This window comes from Esox lucius, chromosome 14, assembly GCF_011004845.1.
Source record: "Esox lucius isolate fEsoLuc1 chromosome 14, fEsoLuc1.pri, whole genome shotgun sequence".
Classification (NCBI taxonomy): Eukaryota; Metazoa; Chordata; class Actinopteri; order Esociformes; family Esocidae; genus Esox; species Esox lucius.
The window spans coordinates 19,094,371-19,100,630 of NC_047582.1; positions in this window are offsets into that span (position 1 = coordinate 19,094,371).

Consider the following 6,260-nt stretch of genomic DNA (forward strand, 5'->3'; position numbering starts at 1 on the left):
ATGGCATTTAGGACACGCTCAAACTGTTTGCGACCACATTGTAAGTTATATTTTGTACAAAAGTCTCTATACGTTGACAATCTCCCATCTTTATCCATTAAATGAAGAACCGACCAAATACCTTTTTCAAACCAATCAAGAATACATAGAGACTTGTATCTAGGAACAATAAACCTATTGTTCCATATAGGGATTCTATGTGGAGAAAAGTTTTGGCTATACAATAACTTCCAATATAATAAAATCTGCTGGTGAAAGGAAGATAATTTGATTGGCAGTCTGGAAACAGTGAAATCACTTCTCAGCAGAAAATGTATTCCACCTAATTTTCTAAAAAACTAGTTTCATTTGTCATACATTTTTTTAGCAATTTTATCTTCAACATACCATTTATACAATAGAAGTCAAGGGCTTGTAAACCACCATTTTCATAATCTTGTATAAGTTGCGCCTTTTTTATATAGTGCACACGTTTTCTCCACATAAAATTAAAATTAGTTTGATTAATGGTCTTTATAGCTCTATTAGAAATAGAGAAACAAGATGCAGGATAAATACACCTAGAGGGACTTTCCATTTTAGTTAAGTAAATCCTTCCAAAGATAGACAGATCTCTTTGCATCCATGCATCAAGTCTGCCTCTGCATTCATTCCATCTATTCCAGACATTTTGCTGTTCCATCATGACTTATTTAATATTTATTCCTAGATATTTTACACCTGACTTGATCGGAATATTATATGCAATTGTAAGAGGGCAATCATGTATGGTAATAATTTCACATTTGCCAATATTGAGCTTTAAACCTGAGAATTTAGAAAAATGGTTAACTATCTCAATCACTTTAGGAACCTGGTCAAGACCTTTTAAAAATAGTGTCGTATCGTCAGCCAATCGACTAAGTATAATTTCCTGTCCAAACACGTTTAATTTTTCAATATTTGAGTTTTTAATTAGGAGAGCCAACATCTCAGTAGCCAGAATAAACTGAATAATATTGAATGTGTAGAATAACTGAATAATATTACAAAAAATATCACCAAACCCATACATTTTCAAAGATTTAAAGATAAATGAATGTTCCAACATATCGAAAGCATTAAAAAAATCGAAAAATAAAATAACACCATCATCCTCTATTTCTTGATTATACTCCAGCAAGTCCAAAACCAGTTGAATATTGTTATGTATTGAACAGCCTCTAATAAATCCAGTTTGTGTCTCCCCAATAATTTTGGGTAAATCAAGTTTTAAGCGATTATTATATATGTGGGTTTGTAATTTGTAGTCATTGTTTAGTAAAGTTATAGGTCGCAAATTATCCAACAAGATAAGTCTTGTCGAGAGTCTTTCCCTGGTTTGGGAATGAGCGTGATCAGGCCTTGTTTCGTTGAATTAGGCAAAATTAAGGTTTTCGTAATTTCCTGAAAAGCTGCAAAAAGAAATTCCCTTAATAAGTCCCAAAAATTACGATAAAAATTAGATGTAATACCATATGGGCCTGGTGATTTATCCAAAGCCAGACACATAACGGCAGAATCAAGATCTTCAATTGTTACATCTGCATCACATGTCATTTTTAATTGTTCATCTATATGAGGGACAAATTCTCCAATTTTTTCAAACAGGGAGTTAGGGTCTAATACTGCAGAGGATGAAGAGTATAAATCTTTATAGAAGTTAGCGACTTCTTTGGCTTTTATTTGTGAGTTAGAACACTCTGCCCCATTAATAATTAGAGTTTTAATAGAGTTTCTGTCTTGCCTCCTTTTTTCTAACTTACAGAAATAAGCGTTTTCCCCTTTTTCCATCAATTTAGCTCTCGATCTGATAAATCCTCCCTTAGCTTTTCTCATATAGATTTCATCCAATTGTGATTGCAAAAACAACAACCTTGATTTATCATCCTCCCCTAAACTTGATTTGTTAGAACATTCATGAATCTCCTTAATAATAGAGTTCTCTTTTAAAGCATACGATTTGTTTAGCTGTTTACTATAAGATATAGACAACTGCCGAATTTTGTATTTAAAGAATTCCCATTTACTGATCCATGAAACCAGGCTATTATCATTTACAATATTTAAAACTGTATCCTTAACCAATTTCATATAATCTTCATTTCCGAGAAGTTTAGAATTAAACTTCCAATAACCCTTGTTACTGAAAGATTTGTTTTTATGATATATCATCAATTCAATGGAACAGTGATCTGTTAGGGGAGCTGCCGATATACTAGATATAGTTTGATAAAGTAAAAAGCTATGAGTAAATTAACCAAAAATAAATTCGGGACTTGGAAGAAGCATCAGGTTTGAACCAAGAAAATTGTCTTAGATAGGGGTTTGACTCACGCCAGGGATCTATTAAACCGTAATTATCACAAAAGTCTAATAATAACGAATTGTAATGATTTATATTATATCTAGTTGGTGACCTGTCTAACCACTCATCGTACACCATATTCAAATCACCACCCAATATAATAAAATCCGTAACATATTTTGTTTTCATTTCCTCTAATATTATAGAAATTTCTGAAATTAAAGAGTTGTTTTGGGCTAAATTGTTATAACCATACACATTTGCTAACACAATGTAACACTGTTCAATTTTTTGAATGCAAAATAACCAATGTCCATCCAAACTAGATCTTGACTCAACAATTTTCCCAGGGAAATTGTTAAACAAAAAAGCAACACCTGCTGAGCGAGTTGTTCCATGAGCAAATCAAATTTGTTCACCCCACTGATTAGACCAAAAAGTACAATCACTGCCAATTGAATGAGTTTCCTGCAAGAGAACACATTGAGCTTTTCTTTCTTTACAAAACAGAAATTTAGCTTTTCTTTTTGTACCATCTCTCAGACCCCTAACATTTAATGAAAGAAAAGAAATGCAACTATTATGTAAAAACATAGAACAAGAAAAATAGTATTAATAAAACGCTATAGATAGATAATCTCTTTTGGGGATTGAATATCTCTAGTAATTTAGAATTTAACACAAAATTAACTGATGCTCTGGCAGATAAGTTTCATATTCAGTTCTTACAACTTACAGCCTCTTTATTATTCCATGGCATTAATCAGCCCACACTTTGATTTGTAGTCGAGATTAAACGGCCGTCGATGTACCCAAAAGAACCGCGATAGTATGCCTTCTTTCTGGTGCTTCTGGCTTCCTGGATGAGCGGCCAAAGAGCTGCACAAGCACTCCGATCCTCTGCTGACAGATCCTCTGCGAATCTGATTCCACGTTCAGTGCACAGCTGCGAGTTCTTCGTAATCTTCCAGAATTCATCTCTATATTTACGCATGTTGAACTGAACAATCATTTGACTATGTCTTCCACTCTCCTTTTTTCCAACCCGGTGAACCGAGTCAACGACATCTTCCAGCTTCTGTGCCAGATGAGGGGCTTAGGCCCCAGAAAGTGCAGTTACCTCTTTCCGTGCCTCCTCGTCAGCCTGCTCTTTCATTCCTTTAATCCCATCTCCGCTTATAACGCTCCAGCTCGGACGTTTTCAACCTTAACTCCTCATTAGACTTCTCAAGGAATGCGTTTTTTTTCCAAGATGGCATATTTTTGCTTGTATTCCTTAATCTCTGCAGCATTAAACTCTACTGATTTGGAGAGGTTTGCAATCATGATGCTGTTTTGACTTATTTTGTCTGCAATGTCCTCAAGCTTTTTATCTTGAGAATCGAATCTCACTGTTAAGGATGAGTTAATCGCCTGGAGCAAAGCTACATTGGATATTTCAGAGTCATCTGGCTTCACCTTTTTTTGAGGAGTTTTGGTTGGAGTAATGTGAGAAGCGTCCCGTCGCTTTTCCCTTGGGTTCTCTCGACCGTAATTGGGATCCGTGTCCATGAGTTCGTTTTGGGTTTTGCTTGCTGAGTGCGCCATTTTCCTGTCAAAGTTTACTATATTTTTTTTGTGAATCAAAAGAACCGAAACACCGCAATAGTAACGTGTCTGGTCACTTACATTTCTGAGACTGATTCGTTACAAAGCGGCATTATATTATAAATTGAAAAATGTCTGCCAGAGCTCAGCAAAACATGTGCGCCCAGCTCGCCATCTTGCCGCGCCTCCAGTGTCTACTAGAAAGTTGTATCTAGCTTTTTTGCCTTCCGGTGAAAAAAAAGACGTGGCTACATTTCATGTATTTGCGAATGTTATGCTAAAAACTCCTATTACTAAAAAAGTCCTGTTACTTTCAGTCCTGATATTCATATAAATCAAATTTATTTATAAAGCCCTTTTTACAACAGCAGTTGTCACAAAGTGCTTTACAGAGACACCCGGCCTTAAACCCCAAGGAGCAAACAGCAGTAGTGTTGAATTTCAGTGGCTAGGAAAAACTCCCTAAGAAGGTCGAATTTTAGGAAGAAACCTAGAGAGGACCCAGGCTCAGAGGGGTGACCAATCCTCTTCTGGCTGTGCCGGGTGAGATATTAAGAGTCCAATTGGAATAATAAAAAAATTTCTCTGGGCTAAATCCATTTTAGACTAGGTCAGAAGTATGACCAGGTGGACAAGGACAGGGACAGCAACGGGCCCCCCAACCCAGGTATTCCGCAGGTGTGGACCGGGACCTCAATTTAAAACTGGAGGAGACTGAGAAAAGTTAGTAGTGCATTCCTCATATCCCCCAGCACAATAATATTGCAGCGTAACACCTTGGAACTGAGACGGGGGGGGGTCCGGTGACACTGTGGCCCTACCCGGGGGAGGCCCCGGACAGGGCCCAACAGGCAGGAAATCAATTCACCCACATTCATATGAAGGGTAACAGGACTGAATAAAAGTAACAGGAGTGAAAAGTTTGAATGAAATAGCCATTTTAAATGTATCTGGTATACACAATATTGTTCATAAGTTTGGAGTCCCTTATAAATGTCCTTGTTTTCAAAAGAAAAGCATTTTTAGTCCAAAATAACATCAAATTGATTAGAATCTTGTGTTGACATTTTTAATGTTGTAAATGAATATTGCAGCTGCAAACGGCTGTTTTTTAATGGAATATCTTCAGGCAGAGAGTGGCCTATTATCAGCAGCCATCAGTCCTGTGTTCCAATAGCACTTTATTTGCTAATCCAAGTTTATAATTTTTTATTGATCATTAGAAAACCCTTTTGCAATTATGTTAGCACAGATGAAAATTGTTGTGCTTGCTATTATGTTAGCCACGATGCAATAAAACTGTCCTTCTATAGAGTAGTTGAGTAGTTGAATAAGTATTTTTATTTTTCCAGATGCACTGAATAACATAGTCATTCTAAACAGTGAAATTCTTGTGACATGGCATGCGACATCTACACAGATGGCATTAAGAAATATATAAAGCACAAATAATTGCAAAAAAGTCATAACAATAGAAACTATATAAGCAATTTCTAAGTATGCGGATGATGTAACACTTTTTGTGCCTGCACTAGCTTTAGAAAACATTACTGCAGCTCTCAACCAAGAGTTGCAGATGGTATCCAATTGGGTTACTGATAATAAACTTGTCTTAAATATAGCCAAGACTAAAAGTATTTTATTTGGAACAAAATTTTCATTAAAAACAAGGCCCATGTTGGATTTGGTACCAAATAATGTTGCTGTTGAGCAGGTACATGAAATAAAGCTTCTTGGGGTAACATTAGACTGTACTTTGTTGTGGTCAAGACATATAGAGGAAGTGGTGAAAAAAATGGGGAGAAATATATCTGTAGTTAAAAGGTGTTATTCGTTTTTAAATCCATATTTAATTAAACATGTTTTGCAGACACTGGTGTTATCGCACTTAGATTACTGCTCTGTGGTTTGGTCAGGAACTACAAAGAAGAATTTAGGGAAACTACAGAGGGTTCAGAATAGAGCTGCTTGTTTAACCCTTTGCTGTTCATTAAGGGCTAATTTTAACAAAATGCACGGCAAACTATACTGGTTACCGGTTGATGAGAGGTTAAAAGCATCACTCCTTGGCTTTATAAATAAAATTAATTATCCGGAATTTACTCCGGATTGTCTGCATAGGCAACTCTGAGCTCTAATGTACATACATATCTCAAGAGGCATGCCGTTATTGGTAAATATATTATTCCAAAATCTAGAACAAACTCAAAACAACGTGCTGTGTTGTATAGAGCTATGGTTGAATGGAATTCTTTTTTTTCCGTATGTGTATGTAGATGTTTATGTATGTGTATGTATGCATATGTGAGTGTGTGTATGTATATATGTATTTCATGACAATTTGTTG